At 38.9% G+C, this 22,823-nt stretch overlaps 1 protein-coding gene across 4 annotated transcripts in view; it reads left to right on the top strand.

Annotated features, from left to right (window-relative positions):
* Positions 1-22,823, top strand: part of CRPPA (CDP-L-ribitol pyrophosphorylase A) — a 670,733-nt gene that overhangs the window by 531,233 nt on the left and 116,677 nt on the right. For 3 of the 4 annotated variants that reach the window (XM_045052440.1, XM_045052439.1, XM_045052441.1), the window contains 2 exons: positions 11,807-11,959; positions 18,304-18,506. The gene's annotated coding sequence lies outside the window, so the exon portion shown is untranslated. Of the gene's footprint in view, positions 1-11,806; positions 11,960-18,303; positions 20,364-20,566; positions 20,833-22,823 lie in introns of those variants that run through there. The other variant, XM_045052438.1, reaches the window with a different exon arrangement.

Here is a 22,823-nt window from a genome sequence, read left to right as displayed (position 1 = left end):
TGTCCAAGAATTCATTGCATAAAGTGTGGCTGGAGACTATCCCTTTTATTAAAACTAGGAGGCCAGTGACTTTTGTGACTTCCAGTTCTTTTATCATCTTACGTCTTCCTACCGATCGCCCATTTAAATGCTTCTCCCCTGCCCCTTATTTTTGGTTTTCCCCCCAGAGAAGGCAACTTCATTTCTCTTGGAAAAAGTTCCATTTCCTGTTCTGTGATAGGGGTCCTGAAGCACAGACCTTCTTAGGCTTCCATCATTCCATCAAAAGATGTCATTAATTCTAGGGTACTTTACAACCGTGTTCTCTTTCAAAGACACCGAGAAAGCAGAGGGAGATTACTGGTCTCCTCCCTGGTGGTGCAAGATTTTTCTATGTCATCTCTGGATAAAAGCTTCTGCAGCATAAATTTATTATGCACCTTTTCAGTCTAGAGTTTATGACAACTTTTCCTTTATAAAAGTGGCACAGTTAGGTGCAAACAAGCGTGGGTATCAGAAACAGACATAGCTGAATCAAATTCCAGCTCTATCTCAATGAGCTGTGTGACTTTGTGCAGTCTCCTTAACTTCTCTAGGCCTTATTTCCTTTTTTTAAACTTTTTTTAAACTTTTTTAAATTTATTTTTGAGACAGAAAGGGCACAAGTGGGGGAGGGGCAGAAAGAGAGGGAGACACAGAATTCGAAACGGGCTCTAGGCTCTGAGCTGTCAGCACAGAGCCCAACTCGGGGCTCAAGTCCACCAACCATGAGATCATGACCTGAGCCGAAGTCCGAGGTTTAACCACCTGAGCCACCCGGTGCCTCTCTAGGCCTTATTTTCAATAAAATGTGGAAAACAATTTGTTTCCTTTGAGATTATTGGAATAATTATAGGAGGTAATGTTTTAAGTACCTAGCTTATTGAACAGCACTTATTAGGAACTTAGTATAAATATTGCATCCCTTCCCCCTTTCTGTTCGCATGGTCTAAGTGCTAATATTATTTCTCCTAGGAAGTAAATCCTAATTTTAAGGAGATCAATAGTTAGGAGAATAGAATGGCTTCTGCTTCCATAAAGACCTGGACATTCTTACCACTTAGGTGACTTTGGGCACATTGATTTAATTCTCTGAAACTATTTCTTCATTTGCTAATGCAAGTAGCATCTACTAAGCCTGGTAGTTATTGAATTAAATGCTATGGTGCACAGTGTTTCCTGCAGTGTCTGGAGTAATGCCAGAAAGTATGCATTTAAGAAATGGGTTTTTTTTCCTACTGTATCCCGCTCTTCATATAATTACTTACATAGCAGTAAATTGCCAATCAGAATGATTACACAATTTAGTGTTATGGCCAGTGTGACAATATGTTTTAAAAGTTCTTCTTTCATCTTTCATTCCTTTTGCACGCTAGAAAGTAGAATAAAAGCAATAGCATAAGTAATGGAAGACACAATGTAGTAGGAAAGTTCAAGGGGTGAAAAAGATGCCAAAGAGGGGTGTCGGGCTGGCTCAGTTAGTAGAACATGAGACTCTTTTTTTTTTTTAATTTTTTTTCAACGTTTATTTATTTTTTTTGGGACAGAGAGAGACAGAGCATGAACAGGGGAGGGGCAGAGAGAGAGGGAGACACAGAATCGGAAACAGGCTCCAGGCTCCGAGCCATCAGCCCAGAGCCTGACACGGGGCTCGAACTCACGGACCGCGAGATCGTGACCTGGCTGAAGTCGGACGCTTAACCGACTGCGCCACCCAGGCGCCCCAGAACATGTGACTCTTAATCTTGAGGTAGTGAGTTTGAGCCCATGTTGGGTGTAAAGATTTCTTAATAAAAAAATGTTAAAAAGAATACCCTAAAAATTATTGTGGATGAGACCAGAAAGCCTGAAATAGGGGTTGTAGGCCAGTGGAAAGTGTAGGATCAGACAGATGGAGATGGACGGAAAAGAAGAGATCATACTCTTCTTCTCCATAGAGCATCCCAGCGGCTTCCTTACATTGGACATAAAGTCAAAGTTTATTTCATGCAAGATCAGATCTCACCTGCTTGTCTAACCTTTTTTCATGTCATTCTTATCTGCTTTTTCAACTAAGCCAGCTATACAGACTGGTTTTCAGTCCCCCATACCTGCCACTTCCATCCCACCTCAGAAATGGTGCAGTATATGCACTCGGGGTTGGGGGGAGTGAACTATTATTCTGTATCTTGATTGAATGGATCGCTACATGGTTATGTATACTTGTAAAAATCAATCACACTGTACACTTAATTTAAGTGCATTCTGTTGTATATAGAATATGCCTCAACAAAGTTGATTAAAGAAAAAACAACCTGTATTCAGGTACAGAAGCCAACAATAAAATAGAATTGATCTCAAAATATTTGTTTTTCTTTTTTTATATATGAAATTTATTGACAAATTGGTTTCCATACAACACCCAGTGCTCATCCCAAAAGGTGCCCTCCTCAATACCCATCACCCACCCTCTCCTCCCTCCCACCCCCCATCAACCCTCAGTTTGTTCTCAGTTTTTAACAGTCTCTTATGCTTTGGCTCTCTCCCACTCTAACCTCTTTTTTTATTTCCTTCCCCTCCCCCATGGGTTCCTGTTAAGTTTCTCAGGATCCACATAAGAGTGAAACCATATGGTATCTGTCTTTCTCTGTATGGCTTATTTCACTTAGCATCACACTGTCCATTTCCATCCACGTTGCTACAAAAGGCCATATTTCATTTTTTCTCATTGCCACGTAGTATTCCGTTGTGTATATAAACCACAATTTCTTTATCCATTCATCAGTTGATGGACATTTAGGCTCTTTCCATAATTTGGCTATTGTTGAGAGTGCTGCTATGAACATTGGGGTACAAATGGCCCTATGCATCAGTACTCCTGTATCCCTTGGGTAAATTCCTAGCAGTGCTATTGCTGGGTCATAGGGTAGGTCTATTTTTAATTTTCTGAGGAACCTCCACACTGCTTTCCAGAGCGGCTGCACCAATTTGCATTCCCACCAACAATGCAAGAGGGTTCCCGTTTCTCCACATCCTCTCCAGCATCTATAGTCTCCTGATTTGTTCATTTTGGCCACTCTGACTGGCGTGAGGTGATGCCTGAGTGTGGTTTTGATTTGTATTTCCCTGATAAGGAGCGACGCTGAACATCTTTTCATGTGCCTGTTGGCCATCCGGATGTCTTCTTTAGAGAAGTGTCTATTCGTGTTTTCTGCCCATTTCTTCACTGGGTTATTTGTTTTTCGGGTGTGGAGTTTGGTGAGCTCTTTATAGATTTTGGATACTAGCCCTTTGTCCGATATGTCATTTGCGAATATCTTTTCCCATTCCGTTGGTTGCCTTTTAGTTTTGTTGGTTGTTTCCTTTGCTGTGCAGAAGCTTTTTATCTTCATAAGGTCCCAGTAATTCACTTTTGCTTTTAATTCCCTTGCCTTTGGGGGATGTGTCGAGTAAGAGATTGCTACGGCTGAGGTCAGAGAGGTCTTTTCCTGCTTTCTCCTCTAAAGTTTTGATGGTTTCCTGTCTCACATTTAGGTCTTTTATCCATTTTGAGTTTATTTTTGTGAATGGTGTGAGAAAGTGGTCTAGTTTCAGCCTTCTGCATGTTGCTGTCCAGTTCTCCCAGCACCATTTGTTAAAGAGGCTGTCTTTTTTCCATTGGATGTTCTTTCCTGCTTTGTCAAAGATGAGTTGGCCATACGTTTGTGGGTCTAGTTCTGGGGTTTCTATTCTATTCCATTGGTCTATGTGTCTGTTTTTGTGCCAATACCATGCTGTCTTGACAGCTTTGTAGTAGAGGCTAAAGTCTGGGGTTGTAATGCCTCCTGCTTTGGTCTTCTTCTTCAAAATTCCTTTGGCTATTCGGGGCCTTTTGTGGTTCCATATGAATTTTAGGATTGCTTGTTCTAGTTTCGAGAAGAATGCTGGTGCAATTTTGATTGGGATTGCATCGAATGTGTAGATAGCTTTGGGTAGTATTGACATTTTGACAATATTTATTTTTCCAATCCATGAGCAGGGAATGTCTTTCCATTTCTTTAAATCTTCTTCAATTTCCTTCATAAGCTTTCTATAGTTTTCAGCATACAGATCCTTTACATCTTTGGTTAGATTTATTCCTAGGTATTTTATGCTTCTTGGTGCAATTGTGAATGGGATCAGTTTCTTTATTTGTCTTTCTGTTGCTTCATTGTTAGTGTATAAGAATGCAACTGATTTCTGGACATTGATTTTGTATCCTGCAACTTTGCTGAATTCCTGTATCAGTTCTAGTAGACTTTTGGTGGAGTCTATCGGATTTTCCATGTATAATATCATGTCATCTGCAAAAAGCGAAAGCTTGACTTCATCTTTGCCATTTTGGATGCCTTTGATTTCCTTTTGTTGTCTGATTGCTGATGCTAGAACTTCCAGCACTATGTTAAACAGCAGCAGTGAGAGTGGGCATCCTTGTCGTGTTCCTGATCTCAGGGAAAAAGCTCTCAGTTTTTCCCCGTTGAGGATGATGTTAGCTGTGGGCTTTTCATAAATGGCTTTTATGATCTTTAAGTATGTTCGTTCTATCCCGACTTTCTCAAGGGTTTTTATTAAGAAAGGGTGTTGGATTTTGTCAAAGGCCTTTTCTGCATCGATTGACAGGATCATATGGTTCTTCTCTTTTTTTTGTTAATGTGATGTATCACGTTGATTGATTTGCGAATGTTGAACCAGCCCTGCATCGCAGGAATGAATCCCAACTTGATCATGGTGAATAATTCTTTTTATATGCCGTTGAATTCGATTTGCTAGTATCTTATTGAGAATTTTTGCATCCATATTCATCAGGGATATTGGCCTGTAGTTCTCTTTTTTTACTGGGTCTCTGTCTGGTTTAGGAATCAAAGTAATACTGGCTTCATAGAATGAGTCTGGAAGTTTTCCTTCCCTTTCTATTTCTTGGAATAGCTTGAGAAGGATAGGTATTATCTCTGCTGTAAACGTCTGGTAGAACTCCCCTGGGAAGCCATCTGGTCCTGGACTCTTATTTGTTGGGAGATTTTGGATAACTGATTCAATTTCTTCGCTGGTTATGGGTCTGTTCAAGCTTTCTATTTCCTCCTGGTTGAGTTTTGGAAGCGTGTGGGTGTTCAGGAATTTGTCCATTACTTCCAGGTTGTCCAATTTGTTGGCATATAATTTTTCCTAGTATTCCCTGATAATTGTTTGTATCTCTGAGGGATTGGTTGTAATAATTCCATTTTCATTCATGGTTTTATCTATTTGGGTCATCTCCCTTTTCTTTTTGAGAAGCCTGGCTAGAGGTTTGTCAATTTTGTTTATTTTTTCAAAAAACCAACTCTTGGTTTCGTTGATCTGCTCTACAGTTTTTTTTAGATTCTATATTGTTTATTTCTGCTCTGATCTTTATTATTTCTCTTCTTCTGCTGGGTTTAGGCTGCCTTTGCTGTTCTGCTTCTAGTTCCTTTAGGTGTGCTGTTAGATTTTGTATTTGGGATTTTTCTTGTTTCTTGAGATAGGCCTGGATTGCAATGTATTTTCCTCTCAGGACTGCCTTCGCTGCGTCCCAAAGCGTTGGATTGTTGTATTTTCATTTTCGTTTGTTTCCATATATTTTTTAATTTCTTCTCTAATTGCCTGGTTGACCCACTCATTCGTTAGTAGGGTGTTCTTTAACCTCCATGCTTTTGGAGGTTTTCCAGACTTTTTTCTGTGGTTGATTTCAAGCTTCATAGCATTGTGGTCTGAAAGTATGCATGGTATAATTTCAATTCTTGTAAACTTATGAAGGGCTGTTTTGTGACCCAGTATATGATCTATCTTGGAGAATGTTCCATGTGCACTCGAGAAGAAAGCATATTCTGTTGCTTTGGGATGTAGAGTTCTAAATATATCTGTCAAGTCCATCTGATCCAATGTCTCATTCAGGGCCCTTGTTTCTTTATTGACCGTGTGTCTAGATGATCTGTTTCTCTAAGTGGGGTGTTAAAGTCCCCTGCAATTACCACATTCTTATCAATAAGGTTGCTTATGTTTATGAGTAATTGTTTTATATATTTGGGGGCTCCGATATTCGGCGCATAGACATTTATAATTGTTAGCTCTTCCTGATGGATAGACCCTGTAACTATTATATAATGTCCTTCTTCATCTCTTGTTACAGCCTTTAATTTAAAGTCTAGTTTGTCTGATATAAGTATGGCTACTCCAGCTTTCTTTTGGCTTCCAGTCGCATGATAAATAGTTCTCCATCCCCTCACTCTCAATCTAAAGGTGTCCTCAGGTCTAAAATGAGTCTCTTGTAGACAGCAAATAGATGGGTCTTGTTTTTTTTATCCATTCTGATACCCTATGTCTTTTGGTTGGCGCATTTAATCCATTTACATTCAGTGTTATTATAGAAAGATACGGGTTTAGAGTCATTGTGATGTCTGTATGTTTTATGCTTGTAGTGATGTCTCTGGGACTTTGTCTCACAGGGTCCCCCTTAGGATCTCTTGTAGGGCTGGTTTAGTGGTGACAAATTCCTTCAGTTTTTGTTTGTTTGGGAAGACCTTTATCTCTCCTTCTATTCTAAATGACAGACTTGCTGGATAAAGGATTCTTGGCTGCATATTTTTTCTGTCTAGCACCCTGAAAATCTCGTGCCAATTCTTTCTGGCCTGCCAAGTTTCAAAAGAGAGACCAGTCACGAGTCTTATAGGTCTCCCTTTATATGTGATGGCACGTTTACCCCTTGCTGCTTTCAGAATTTTCTCTTTATCCTTGTATTTTGCCAGTTTCACTATGATATGTTGTGCAGAAGATCGATTCAAGTTACGTCTGAAGGGAGTTCTCTGTGCCTCTTGGATTTCAATGCCTTTTTCCTTCCCCAGTTCAGGGAAGTTCTCAGCTATGATTTCTTCAAGTACCCCTTCAGCACCTTTCCCTCTCTCTTCCTCCTCTGGGATACCAATTATGCGTAGATTATTTCTTTTTAGTGTATCACTTAGTTCTCTAATTTTCCCCTCATACTCCTGGATTTTTTTATCTCTCTTTTTCTCAGCTTCCTCTTTTTCCATAACTTTATCCTCTAGTTCACCTATTCTCTCCTCTGCCTCTTCAAGCCGAGCTGTGGTGGTTTCCATTTTGTTATGCATTTCGTTTAAAGCGTTTTTCAGCTCCTCGTGACTGTTCCTTAGTCCCTTGATCTCTGTAGCAAGAGATTCTCTGCTGTCCTGTATGCTGTTTTCAAGCCCAGCGATTAATTTTATGACTATTATTCTAAATTCACTTTCTGTTATATTATTTAAATCCTTTTTGATCAGCTCATTAGCTGTTGTTATTTCCTGGAGATTCTTCTGAGGGGAATTCTTCCGCTTGGTCATGTTGGATAGTCCCTGGCATGGTGAGGACCTGCAGGGCACTTCCCCTGTGCTGTGGTGTATAACTGGAGTCGGTGGGCAGGGCCGCAGTCAGACCTGATGTCTGCCCCCAGCCCACCGCTGGGGCCACAGTCAGACTGGTGTGTGCCTTCTCTTCCCCTCTCCTAGAGGCGGGATTCACTGTGGGGTGGTGTGGCCTGTCTGGGCTACTTGCACACTGTCAGGCTTGTGATGCTGGGGATCTGGCGTATTAGCTGGGGTGGGTAGGCAAGGTGCACGGGGGCAGGAGGGGCAGGCTTAGATCGCTTCTCCTTAGGTGATCCACTTCAGGAGGGGCCCTGTGGCAGCGGGAGGGAGTCAGATCCGCTGCCGGAGGTTTGGCTCCGCAGAAGCACAGAGGTGGGTGTTTGCGCGGAGCGAGCAAGTTCCCTGGCAGGAACTGGTTCTCTTTGGGAGATTGGCTGGGGGATGGGCGGGGGAGATGGCGCTGGTAAGCGCCTTTGTTCCCCACCAAACTGAGCTCTGTCGTCAGGGGGCTCAGCAGCTCTCCCTCCCTTTGTCCTCCAGCCTTCCCGCTTTCCGAGCAGAGCTGTTAACTTATGACCTCCCAGACGCTAAGTCGCGCTTGTTGTGGGAACACAGTCCGTCAGGCCCCTCCACTTTTGCCAGCCAGACTCGGGGGTTATGCTTGGCCGGGGAGCCGCCCCTCCGCCCCGGCTCCCTCCCGCCAGTCTGTGGAGCGCGCACCGCCTCGCCGCCCTTCCTACCCTCTTCCGTGGGCCTCTCATCTGCGTTTGGCTCCGGAGCCTCCGTTCTGCTAATCCTCTGGCGGTTTTCTGGGTTATTTAGGCAGGTGTAGGTGGAATCTAAGTGATCAGCAGGACGTGCGGTGAGCCCAGCGTCCTCCTAAGCCGCCATCTTGCCCAGTGTCCCAAAATATTTGTTTTAAGAAGAATTTTGCAGGCATTTGAGAGTTCCTTAAGGTAAATTGGTAAAATTCAAATTTTTTGTATTTAGAAGCTGATTTTCCCAGACTTAAAACATAAATAAATGAATGTGGGTTATAGTCTAAAGGAAGTGGAATTTGGCGAAGAGCAGATAGCATGAACTAAAACTGGGTGGTGGCCTGAAAATTCAATAGGGAGCTATCACAGACCTCATCTACGATTTCCATCCAGGAACAGATCCAGACAGCTGGAGACTGTGTAGGGGGCCTTTAAAATACAGTTACCAAACTCTCTTTTTTTTTTTAAACCTGACTTGAGTTAAATTTCTTAGGTTAGATCCCAGTTCATCACAGGAAAACAAAACAAAAGAAAAAACCCTGGCTTTGTTCGTCTGATTTGGGGAGGTACACTTTAGACTGTTTCCAGGGTACTAGCGAAGGAAATCTCTGACAACCCACCTTGTGTACAAATAAAAGATATCCTAAAGGAAATAAGCTAAGATGTGACAAGAAAAATCTATACTTCTGAGAAGATACCAAAGTGTAAGAAAATCAAAATTACCAGTGATGTTTTTTTTTCCTTTTGTTGTGGCCTTGATGAAAAGGAAAGGGAAGAATTTGTGCAGTTTGTTCACTCCCCCTCAGATTTTTAGAATTATGTAAGGATAATAGTATTTCCCCACCTGTCCCCTGAGGAGCTTTTAAGACTAGCATCTGTGAGGTGCATTTCCTAGATAAATGCAAACTGCCCTTTGACTCTTTTCAAGATAAGAAAACACTGACCCTTTCAACCAAGTTATTTATGACATTCACATAATGTGAAACAGTGTTTAGACCTGATGGGAACGCCCAGAAGTACATGTACTGGAGGCAGTTAAGATTCCCCTCTGCTACTATCCAGGAGAGACCGCCACACAAGTCGAACAATGCCCAAGGCTCATTAAGAAGTTTGATGAATTTAATACAATTCAAATTAAAGAAAATCTCAGGGGAACATGTTTCGAAAAGAAAACCAGATGGGGCTCCAGTGTAGAGCATCCAGGGAGCAAGTGTGGGATGCCCTATAATCCTGGGGATTCTGGAAACATGAGAAAATGTGATTTATCTTCTTGGCGAATTAACATGCAAAATGTGTTGGTGGCATAATATTGAGTTTCAGGTTTCATGATGAAATTTTCCAGATTGTGGAAGAAAAAATCCACTGGATACTGGAAGAAGTCATCTCCCCTTCCTACAAGACTTACCACAGTAAAGGGGAATCAAATAGAAGGAAAGAAAAATGCCCATAATATTTCAGCACTAGTTATCAAGTACAAAATGTCAGGATGTGTACCACCAAGAAAATAAGAACAGATCTGAATGTCATTGCCCAGTCACTGTCCTTTCCTTTTCTAAGTATGGAGTAATAATATTAAATGGTGCTCTTGTACACTGGACTGGAAAGTGGGGAGCTGGGATTCTTTTAACAAAGAATGTAGTGACAGAAAACAATAACAACCCAGTTTATGATTTTAAAAAAAGACTTACTTTTTTTTAAATATGAAATTTATTGTCAAATTGTTTTCCATACAACACCCAGTGCTCATCCCAAAAGGTGCCCTCCTCAATACCCATCACCCACCCACCCCTCCCTCCCACCCCCATCAACCCTCAGTTTGTTCTCAGTTTTTAAGAGAAAAAGACATAAGGTTTAACTGCAAACTCAGAAATAGTAAATCTGGAGTTGTCAGTTGATTTAGTCATGTTGGTGTAACCATTTGCACAATGAACCCCGACTGGACTTCAGTACAGGTGAGGACCAGTGTTTCTCTCTCGTCAGACAATGGCTGCTAACTCAGAGAAAATGATTGAAGGTTTTTGGTTTATTTTGTTTGGTTTTTCAACATCATGTGAAAATATTTTTTTAAAATATAGTGTTGATCATTCACCTTACTAATAGCCGATTCTGAAAATTTTAGCAGAATTCAAAACCAGGAGAGCTATTACCAAATAAAAAGAGAAGTGTTCTGAATGTTCAATGTGCTCCCTTTGCCAGAAAATAAAAAATAGTGGAAAATTAAAGTCATCTGAAATTCTGTCGCTCAAACTCATATAAAGAGAAAGCTATCACAAAGTGAGGTCATACTCCACATCTAATTGTGCCTTGTTTTTTCCCTATTATGTATAATGAATAGGTTTTCATGTCAAAATATGCAGACTAAAATAATAATTTTCAATAGCTGCTTAGTACTTTATCTAAATACACTATAATGGAATCACTATAAATGCCATCTTAGTACATTTATGTTTCCATTTTTTTTCTGTGCTTAAAAACAATACTAGGATGAATATATGGAATGACTGGAACAATTAGTATGCACTTGAATTATAATTCTAGAATTCGAGGGAAATAAAACAAAATTAATGAATTAAGGGTAGATCCAACAGTTTTAATTTCACAGTATGTAATATGTAATGTATCAGAATTCCATTCTGTCTCATATTTCTTTGTCCTCCCTTATTGGTGTGAGCCAGTAATAGAAATAGGAATCGTTTAGAGAGAAATTAGAACACAGGGAGCCTGGAGTCACCTGTAACAACCTTATTAAAAACCTAAGGAAAAATGTGCATCACATAAAAAAAGAACAACTCAACTATAGCTCAAGGGTGAGCTAAATTAGAAGTTAGGGAAGAGCAGAGATTGTTGAGGAGAAGATAAAATTTTAAAGGAAAGCAAAGGATAGACAAACTACAGCAGGTTAATATCTAAAAACAAAGTTGTACCAAGTAAGTAAAGATTATGTTCTATATTTAATTGAAAATCTAGATATAAATAAGTCCTCAGGGACCCTGGTGAAACTTTTGACTACGATGTGCAAACTGTCATGCTAAGCTGACTTGTGGTAGCAAAGACTAATGGTTTCCAGGACATAGTGTCCATTGGGAGGAAATTAGAAGCAAACCTGGGAACTTCAGAGTGGTGATTCATATCCCCATTCTTGTCAGGATGGCAGCACCTGGAAAGAATGATAGAATCTCAGATTCCTAGAAAAATGTAACTTTGGGAGAGATATGAAACATGGCTTCTATAAGGGGAAAATAATGTTCTACTAATTAACTCAACCACAAGTCTATATTCCTATTGATTAAACTCCCAAAGCAGTATATCCCGTCCTGTCCTTTCCTTATTGTTGCTGCTTTAACAGCTTAGAGCATCGAACTAGATTTTTCAAATAACCTGCACACCTTACCTTCCATAGGGTATTGTTTATTCCGTCATCAGAGTAATGTCTTTAGGATATGTCATATTAGTCCTTTTGTCTGCTTGCAAATGTTCAATTGCTTAGACTATCATATAAAATAGTTTGAAGGCCTCTGCACTAGGGCCTCTTCTGTTCATATCTTGCTCCATGGCTCCTTTCCAGAAATGCCACACAGCCTGCACGTAGTTCACCACCCTGGGGAAGCTGGTGCGTGCCTCCATGCCTTCTCACTTGCTATTCCTTCATTTTTTTTTTTCCAGAATGTACTTCCTGCCTTTTGAACACCAAGTAAATTTTCTTTGGAGACTCTTCTTAAGTGTCCATCTCAATTAAACCTTCAAGGCCCTCCTTCAAGACAGAGTTAGAGATGCGTCCCTCTGTGCTCTCATTTGAGCACTGAGCCAATTACAAAGGTAAAGGTTCTTGAGCGCCAAATGGGCTCTTCTTCTCTGACCCTTATAGTTTCTTACAGTGCCTAGCTCTTAGTAGCTTTCCCATAAAGATTTGTTGAATAAATGAATCTCTTAGATTTCTCCAAGGTGATATTGACAAAATAGAATGTAAGTTTATTTCTCCTTTCAGAAAGACTTTAAAAGTGCTGCATCCTATAGGTGGTCAAATAATTTAAAAATGGTTTCCTTGTTATTATGGAAAATGTTTTGTCTTAAGTACGGAAATGGTTTAATGACAGGAAGCAATGTGTAGGAATAAATGATCATTTCTCTACTTAGAAAAGTGTTAGTGTCAAGATTCCCTAGAGACCTGATGCTGGAACACAATCTCAACCACCATGTTAAATATATTACCTAGAAAAAAATACAGAGAGAATCCTTGAAGTTTTCTTTTTCATAATTGCCAGGGTCTCTGTCTAGTGAAATACTGAGCTGACAGGTATAACATACAAGAATATCATGAAAACAGTAAAAATAACAGAATAATAATACTTGACTTTGATGCAGAAAAATAAAGATAATAGAATTAAGGAAAAATCCATTCATCCAATTTATTTCGAGTACCTATTATATACAAAGTCCAACAGAGTTGCAGAGGCTGCAAAACTGAACAATACTGAGTCATGGTATCTACTTTGATACATGAATACAAATAGTAATCAAAGTGAAATGTATTGAGCTGTAAATTAATAAGGTTATATAGGTATTTAGAAGAGTAAGAGATAGTTTTTAGTTGGAAGAATTGGGAACTTCATGAGAAACATGTTATTTGAGCAGCTCATGATGTCTAGATGTGATTTTTAAAAGTAGAGATTAACAAAGAAGGTGATTTAAAATGAATAATTGAAGGAGCAAATATGACTTCATAAATGCAGTTGGAGGTGACTGAAAGGAGGTACTTGACAACAAAAAGAAGATATGCAGAAAGTTGATTTGAAGACAGAAAAAGGCTAAGATGAGTTAGGTGGCAGGGAAAATAAATGTATAAGGTACTACAATGTAAATTATAAATTACAACCTAAGGAAAAATCAGAGCCTGGAGAACATTTCAGAATATTGCTGCAGTGTCAGCAGCAACATACAATTATGTGTTCTAAATTTTATTGGAAATAAAAAAAATTTATTGGCAGTAAAGCATTTTATTAGAAATAAAGCATTCGGTGGGATTTAACTGTCATATAAAGTGATGGTGTTACTATACTCAGGTAAGTCGTACATTTTCAGCACTTTATAGTTTACAGATTCTTTCATGTGCATGGCCTCACATCAGGTGAAAAGAATCAGGTGCTGTCATTCTCATTTTAAGGGTGGAAGAGATCTAAGTAGTTGAGATCACTCCATTCAAGTTTGCATAGCCAGTAAGAGGTAGACAAATCCAGAGATAGAAACTAGATTTCCTATGTGCAAATTCAATATTCTCTCACCTGTTCTACTTAGCACTCAAGGGAGATGGAGATAGAAAAGGTCCTAATGGGCATTACTAAAATAATCAAGGGAATAAAGGGGATTCTTGAGAAGGAAAAACTTTAAAACTATGTTTTCTACAAATCTAGTTTGGAAAGCACCAAGTTTTGTTAGTAATTTTGTAAGCATTACAAATAAAGTGAAGATGGCTTAGATCATAAAATTTAGATAACTAGAATGGTAAGATTCTCTAGTCCAGAAGTTACAAACACCTGGCCTGTTGGCCACCTCCGTCCTCTACAGATGTTTTGCACTACCTTCACAGTCTATTTTAATGCAATATTTTAAATTTCACAATTTTGAAATTAGAAAATTGTATAGAAAGATACCTATTTATAGCTTCTTTTGAAAATCAGAAGCTTTAAGAAAAGTGGGCATTGGCCCAATAGAACATCAGCAAGACTGAATAGGGGGTTCATTCACCCTTTACAAGTGGAATTTGTTCATTGCTTCAGCACGCTATTCCCTACTATACACTACTAGGGTAGACTACGCCACAGTGAATCATACCCAGTCTGCTTCACACCTTTGTATCACTTGGTAAGAAATAGAGTGTTGGCCACTGTTCCCACATCTAAGCAGAAATGTTTGAGGTGCCATTTGGTGCTAATGGCAGGCAAGTCAGTTACACCCTCTTTCAAACAAATACTTTTGAGTATGTTGACAAAGAATGAACTTTGAGACTTCAGAAAACAAATTCTACCCATAAAAATGGACTTCCATATCAATGGAAGAGCTCCAGGGGAAAACTCTAAATAATCCTAAGGAACCTGACCTTGGCTCTTTCTGAAGCCAAGTTTTTTTTTCTTCCTCAGATTCCATGAGATTCAGATTCATTCATTTATTCACTAAACAGTTACTGAGTTCCAACTGTATGCCAGATTCTATGTTAGTTGCTAAGGCAAAAATCAATGAATAAAATGGTCTAGAATCCTTGCCCTAATGAACCTTACATATTGTAAGAGTAAGTAGAAAATCAATAATATAAATAATATAAATATAAATATAAATATAAATATAAATATAAATATAAATATAAATATGTGTGTATATATATATATATATATATATATATATATATATATATAGTTCAGAGAGGGAATTGGGAATAGGGGATTGTAAGTGTCCTAAGGGAGATCATAGAAGGCCTCACTGAGAAAGTGACATTTAAATTACAATTTGTGGGAAAAAAGGGATAAACTTGAAGTATTAGAGGGAAGAGTATTTAAAGAAAAGATGCTTCCCAAATCGTTCCTATAAAGTGCCCTTTGTGCTTATTAGTTCAAATTGTTTCCTGCTACTGGCAACCACGAGACTTAACCATTTCAACCCATAAGTAAGGCATGTCTGACCATTCCAATGTTATTAAACATTTTAAAATATATTTTAATGTGTCAGGGCAAGGGCCTCATGGAGTACTATAGGATTTAATAGGCTTAATATCTAAAGTCCTTTTAATTGTTTTTGTTAACTCTACACTGGATGCAAGATTTTCTTAAAAAAAAAAAAAAGACAAGAATCTCTGCAAGCAGGAATAAACTGTTATTACCAAAATAATGTAAAATTAATTTGGGCTTTTTCTTAAATTGAGGCAAGAGGAAAATATTTTTACATTTATTTTTTTATTTTGGGGATTCTTCCAAAGCTCCTAGACTAATTACAATTAATAAGGGGGACAGTGAAGAAACTATTATTTATTTTGTTTTGAACCTGGGCCAGATATTTTAATATTTATTTTGCCTTATGAAAAATCACAAATGAGTAGATTGGAAGGCTAACTCATGTATGCAAATTTATACAGCTAGGGAAGAAAGCAAGCCAGGATTCCACCACACCTGATTTTATTAATTATTATTATTATTATTATTTAAAGTTTATTTATTTATTTTGAGAGAGAGACAGCACACAGGAAGGGCAGAGATGGCAAGAGAGAGAGAGAGAATGCCAAACAGGCTCTGCACTGTGAGTGAAGAGCCCAATGCAGGGCTCGAACTCACAAACCGTGAGATCATGACCTGATCTGAAACCAAGAGTCAGACGCTCAACCGAGTGTGCTACCCAGGCATTCTGCCACACCTGATTTAAAAAAAAAAATCAGAAGATTGTTCTAAAAGAATAAAAATAGGGTTGTTCTAGACCACAATGTGATCATAATAATCTAACCACAGTGACACCTACCTAAAGTAGCTCTCTAATATAATTACTAAGAATGAAATTCAAGGTATTTGTTGGCAGCATTGTGTGATGCTGATATAAATATAAGAAGGGGAGATTCATAAATGAATTGCTAGTGGAAGAGGTGTCTGTTACTGAACTGACATCCTCCTGCAGACTTACCTATGTACCATTGGACATCACTCCTCTCTTCCAGGAGAGTTCTGGAAGAATCCCCCAAATAGCAGTTTCTCTATGTAGAAAACTAGAGCAACAAGAAAGAAATTCGGGGGGGGGGAGAAAAAAACCTGAGTTCCCAATGGGTTCTATTGTGCTCAGGACACAGCAACCAAACACTACTCTCTGCAAAAGAAATGTCAGCCCATGGTGCTTGGAGGACCATACAACACTCTCACATAACCGTGCTGATGAGGTGTCACCTACTTCCATCCAAAAGTTGTTGTAATATGATAACACCTTTGGGATAAGGCACTTTTCTGTCTATGAAATTATTGAATGCAGGCCTTATTCACCTCTCCACATTAGGCTTGGATGCTCAAAATCTGACTTTAGGCCCTGCAGAAATGAGAGGAGGCATCCAGCATATGAAAATCTTCCATCTGGAAAACTCCTTAATGGGAAATAGATGAACTAGATGATCCAATGAGGTCCTCCACATCTTTAATTTCCATGATTCTGCCTAGGAAGTATTTTGGAAATTTTCTAACCCAAGGCAGATTCCACTGATTTCTGAAAATGAGGGTTGGGGAGGCAATTGGCATTGAAACAGGGAAAGGAACTGTCCTTGACTGCTAGAAAAAGATGGAAAGCCCAGGGTACAGACAGACAGTGGGGATAATTGATCCCCCACCACCTTATCTTGCTGAAATACCAGAAAAGGGGAATGGAAGGGCCAGACTGCCAATTTGTGGACTCTTCTGGCAATGGAATGGTCACTGAAACCATCCTCCCAGTAATTATCTGTTAGGAAACAGACTCACTTTCCTCTTTAGGGCCCAAGGCTCTTTTCACATAAAATAAGAGATTAAGTAAATCCTTTTTGGTTCTCAGTCACTTCTGTAACTTCAGCTTCTACTCTGCTGCTTGTTAATTTTCCATGCCCTTAAGAGATAGAAATAGCAACTAGCTCTGGAAGATCTCAACGTGGGGAAACCAGAAAAGGATTTGTAGTATTTGGTGAATAATGTATCTTATTGGAATGAAGGAAATATAGGAAGTGATCTGTATCATTTCTGAAATGCTGCTTAAAATATTAAATGAAAATTTTGCCTTTTCAACTGTGTTCGAATTTAGGAATATAAAGCATAAGCTTTCACTACTTCATCTTCATAGTTGCCAGCGTTATTGAATCTTATTGGAATGACTCTGAAAAAACCAGTATTTCAAACCAGATCTGTCTTCCCCAGGGTCAACAACCACGCTGTGCCATTTAGAATTAGAAATTAGAGCCTCTTCATTTTCTTTGCTTAGTGAAATGGTTGTAGAATGAGTGAAGCAGTTTTCTATTTGAAATTAATCATATTTTCTATTAGCTTTTATCTCTAGGATTGTTGAATACTTCCTGAGATTTGTTAAAAGTCTCTGAGTGCTTTACTACATTTTAGTGAGCGTTTATAACCTGAATGTACAATGACTTTCTAGGCACTGTCCCTGCCTTCTAGGAATTTATTTTTGATTTTTACTTTTTATGTAATCCTGTTACAGACATGTATTCATTCATACATGTTTCTATTTCTTTAAAAAAAACCATTTAGTGATATAAAAATATGATGTATTTCCTGAGATAGAATTTTTAGCTGAAAGTAACACTGACTTTTATCTAGCCTAGCATTCTTTTTTTGTAAAGTTTATTTATTTATTTTGAGAGAGGGAGAGAAAGAGACAGTACATGAGCAGAAGAGGGGCAGAGAGAGAGAATCCCAAGCTCCACCGTGAACATGGAGCCCAACTTGGGGCTCGATCCCACCACCATGAGATATGACTTGAGCTGAAATTAAGAGTCATCATCCAACTGAGCCACCCAGGTGCCCATAGCCTGGCATTCTTAAAGAAGTGTCAGTTAATACTTTGTTCTCATTCTCTTTTTTCTTTTCTTCTTCTTCTTCTTCTTCTTCTTCTTCTTCTTCTTCTTCTTCTTCTTTTTTTTTTTAGCTCTTTGAGAATATCTACCTAAAAGAACCCTCCAATCTATTGACCTGTGACCCAGAGCTTAAAAGAATTAAAAACAAAAACAAAAACAACCTACCAGGAATAGTTTTAGACAGTAGGTAACCTGAGAAAGACTGCATTCAAGAATCAGTGAAGTATGTGAATCAGGGTCCTGGCTCTATTTTTGCTACTCAAGTGTTGTCTTTCATGACAACAGAAAGTGGCAACTGTGACTGATTTTGAAAATATTAATGGGGCATCTGGGTGGCTCGGTCGGTTAAGTATCCGACTTCGGCTCAGGTCATGATCTCACGGTTTGTGGGCTGGAGCCCCGCATCGGGCTCTGTGCTGACAGCTCAGAGCCTGGAGCCTGCTTTGGAGTCTGTGTCTCCCTCTCTCTCTGCCCCTCCCCCACTCGTGCTCTGTCTCCGTCTGTCTCAAAAATAAACATTACGAAATATTTTTAAAAAAAAGAAAATATTAATGTACAATTCTTTGAATGTTCTTACTCCATGTAGCAGGAGCTGTTATCTCGATCCACTACTCATGTGCTATGAAGAGTTCTCATTGGCCTTTGCTTGTTAAGAACCAACTCATTCTGATAGGTGCCTATGGAAACAGGGAGCTGCTGTTGCCTGTTGGGACCTCGTTTGATAATGTTCAGCTGTGAACGCTCAACATTTAACCTGCTGGAAGTCTCAATAAATGTATATTAACTGTTGACTGACTATACTAAATGAATAAATGAAGTTTGTTCGTGTATCAACAGTGCTGTGTTTTCTTCCGTGTCACAGCCACCAGCAGTTTGGAGAACGGGGAAGGCTGAACTGTATTAATATCAACAAACGTGGTTTGCCCCTGATTATACTTGTGACCTTGTGCAGGGGACTTCCCTCTCTAGACCCTGCTTTTCTCCTCTGTAGAGTGAGGGAATTAAACCGGGTAATCTCCAGAGTCCCTTGCTACTATTCCATCCAGTGATTTGTGTGTGATGTAGCACGTGTTCTGATATTCCTTACAATATTCGGGGCCAGCCGACTAACCACTCACTCCTCAAAGACTACACGAGCTGAGAGTTTAATAGGTAAGTAGAAAAGAATGCAAAAGTAAGGGTTTTCTCCTATTCGCAGCCTGAGCGGCTTTTTAGTTTATATTTCCCGTGGCTAAGAGAGTAAAGAGTGGAACTAAGAGCATCAGAAAATATTTTTTGTGAGCACAGGACAATATTTTATTTAGATCGGTTAATGGGATAATGGTTGGTTTTATTCACAGGAAGGAATATGCTTTTCATATTCATAAGGTATTAGTGACTCCAGACCCATTTAATTTCTACACATCTGTTAAGTACAGAAAAAGGAAACCTAATGATCTAACAGAAAAACACACTTAAGGCTAACATTTGGTTCCCAGACCTATCATTCTCTTTGCCAAAATGAAGTTACTGAAGCTTTCATAGTAATTGTTGTGACTGAGCAGAGCAAAGGGACTCATGTACATTCATGCTGGTATGTATACACATGTATTTGCACCTCACAAGCCCATATTAGAACTTGCTATTTATTTCCTGAATGAAGCCTAAATTAGATAGTGATACTCGGCATTGTTGCTGAGAAATGGATTCACAATGTGTTCTTGTTTAAAACAGAGACAATGAGTAGACAGCGACACAAGCGCATTAAATTACTCTGCCCCAATTTATTTTTTAGAGCAGTTCTTGCTGAAAGGTCTTTCAGGAAGACAAGGACATTCAGGAAGTAACCCTTAGTCTCTGTGGACGAATGTGTTTATTGAGAGCATGCTTGGTGAGAGGTATACAGACTCTGGTCTTAAAGCCCCTGTTCCAGCTTTATTTCCTTCTTGGTGAAACTTCCTCAGTTTCCTCATCTGGAACATAGGGTTCATATAGTATGGCTGTGAGGATCAGATAGGAAAACAATGTGGCTGCAGAAAGAAACAGTGGAAAAGGGCACAGAGAGGTCACTGTTAAGTCGAAACCAAAAACAGTTACTCCGTTACTGTTTTTATTTTTCACAAATTGCATAAATGCCTTGGCTGTCAGTAGCAAATGTGAAAATTACCTTGTCATAGAGGCTCACAGTGTTCCTTTCTCCACACTATAACATAATTGTCATTATAATTTTACCACCACCAACAGCCAGGGTAGCTGTCCCTATCCTCACCTCTGTGACACCTTCGTGTGACAGCATACACCTGTGTGGCTTATGCATGAAATTAGCTACACAAATTGTGGAATACATGTACAGCTTAACTTGTTTTGCAATAATCTAAACATTGCAAATGTTAAGTGAAAATCAAACCAAAGATGAAATATGGGTGCCATTTTTTGGTGACACGTATCACATTTCTGATTAGTCTTCCAATTTTAACATCTCTACTTCTGACTTTGTAGAAGTTACAAAGTAAAAACTTTGTAACATGTGCATTGTAGGAGAAAGTGGTCATTGGCTCCCATCCACCTTTGTACTGCTCCACGATGATGCTACCTAGCCAGGATAAACCCACGGTGGGATGACAAAAGCAATATGGACTACCAAGAAAGGAAATCACCATATTCCAGGTATGTCCCTTTCTTCTCTATGTTCCCCATCAATACACAATTTGTTTTTCTGCAAAGCTCTTTCCAGAACTGGCAGTTAGGAAATAAAAATTGTTTACCTGTTCTTGAAGCTTTTAATGACTGCTTTCATTAATAACTCGTCACAGCTGAGAAACTACCCATGTATACTTCCCAGTGCCCATCCATCTCTTTTTTCTCCACAGACTCTTTGCTGGTACCCTTTACCAGACATACACCATCAGCAGCCAGTTCTGTGAATCTCGCAGTTGGTGAATCCTGCTGGTGAGGTTCCCCGCCTCCTCTGCCTATGCTTCCTTGGTATCAAAAGTGCCTTCTGCGGCTTTACCTGTTGAACTTCTCTGAAGAAAAAAGTTCTTCCTCATACCATTAACACGTTTATGGTTCCAGAGAAACGAAATCTAAGCATACAGCAATGTAAGAATCCAAAGTAGTAGAAGATAAATACCAGGTAAAATGTACAGATGGAAGTTGTCTTCGGTGAATGTCCCCAGCCTGGCTAGTTTGGGGACGGAGGGGAGAGGAAGAAAGGGCTCACTCTGGGTGAAACTCACATTTGGAAGGTTTCACCTTCACATGAATGTCGACAAAAACTTACCTCATCCTTCAAAAAAAAACTACCTGGTTGTTTCTAGGAGTTTCTGGAGGCTACCGGATTTGTGTGTGAAATTATAGCTGTTCAGGTTCTGTCAGCTCATTTTTCTCTTTGAAAGTCAAATGTCCTCGTGACACCTAAGGAAGGCTGCTGACCTTGCCACCAGGACTCACCTGAACAATCAAGGCAATGTACCACACAGCCTTCTTTTGAATAACTGCCTTAATAACATGTAAAAATGTATCCCATGGCTAAGAGCATGCATAATCCCTACAATGCGTAATATTGAGAGTTCCTTCTGTGTATCTTTACCTCCTTACTGGCCCCTTTTATTAAAATCTTAAATATGGAAGCTTATATAATTAGAATAGATACAATTTGAAGTAAGAAAAATTTACTTGACCTCATGAAATGGTTTAAAACAAAAATCATGAAAGATCTTTTGAGCCATAAATGTGTGATTTTGACCACTGCCACTGCTAAACTCTGGTAGAAGAATACAACATTTAACATTTTGGCAGTCAGTTTTAAAAGAAAAATCACGTACATGCGTATGCAATAACTTTAGATTTAGGAAGTGTTACTTTATAAAAATATTTATTGTTTGTCATACTTGTATGCTTCCTACTTACTCGGTGATATGATAGTCTATGATCAATAATATTTACTAATTAAATTTTAAAAAATAGATATTTTAATCATCTCCTGGCTAAATAAGCTATCATATGGCCCCTGGAAACTTCATTACTTAGAGGCTAGTATTCAAAAATCAGTTTCTAGAATCCATATAATGTGAGATAAGAGACAAAGCTCATTAACTGCTGTTGTCTCTTTATGCCCAGGCCTTAGTCAATAATTTAAATCTTGGTGCTAATAAATAATTGATACTACAGTGGTATTTCTTTAAAGACCTGAATTTTCTTATAGCTTAGTTTTCTTAACACGCCCCAGCGATATTTTCCTGTGAATATCTAAGCATTGGCTTCTTAGGAGTCCCAGGGAACAAAAGAGATTATTTTAGTGTGAAAGATGCCAGATTTGCTTAAATAATTAACCAAGGTCCACATATGTTCACCTCCTCCCTCTTAGTAAAAATACAATTAAATAATGAGACTCAGCTACATTAAAGTAATAAACCAAATAATGGGGAAGGGCTAATGCTCAATAAAGCCCAAACTGACTTGTGTATTTGGACCAATGTCTTTCTCTGATTATAGGTTTTTCCAGAATTTTTATTTTGGTAATATCCACATAGCATAAAATTTACTATCTTAATCAACTGTATGTATAAGTTCAGCAGTACAACACAGTCATCATCGCCAACCATTTCGAAACTTTCCATCTTGCAAAACTGAAACTCTATACCATTAAATAATATCTCCGCATTCCTCCTTACTCTAGCCCCTGGCAACTACCATTCCACTTTCTGTCATTAGGACTTTGATTATCCTGCGTGTGTTTCATGTAAGTGGAATCAGACAGTGTTCGTCTTTTGGTGACTGGCTTATTTCATTTAGCAGAATGCCCTTAAGGTTCATGTCTGTTGTTGCATGTGTCGGAATTTCCTTCCTGTTTAAGGCTGAATAATACTCCATTGTATGTATCTACCCACCTTTTGCTTACCCGTTTATCTATCAGTAGACACTAGGGTTGCTAACATGTTTGATCTATTATGAATAACGTTGCAATGAACATTGGTGTACACATATCTTCTCAAGGCCCTGCTTTCAATACTTAAGTATATACCCAGACTTAGGATTGCTGCCTCATATGGTAACTTTATTTTTAACTTTTTGACAAACCATCATATGTTTTCCATAGCTGCTATGCCATTTTATATTCCCTAC

The sequence above is a fragment of the Felis catus genome, chromosome A2 (assembly GCF_018350175.1).
Source record: "Felis catus isolate Fca126 chromosome A2, F.catus_Fca126_mat1.0, whole genome shotgun sequence".
Taxonomy (NCBI): Eukaryota; Metazoa; Chordata; class Mammalia; order Carnivora; family Felidae; genus Felis; species Felis catus.
This window is presented reverse-complemented; position numbering and strand designations above follow the sequence as displayed.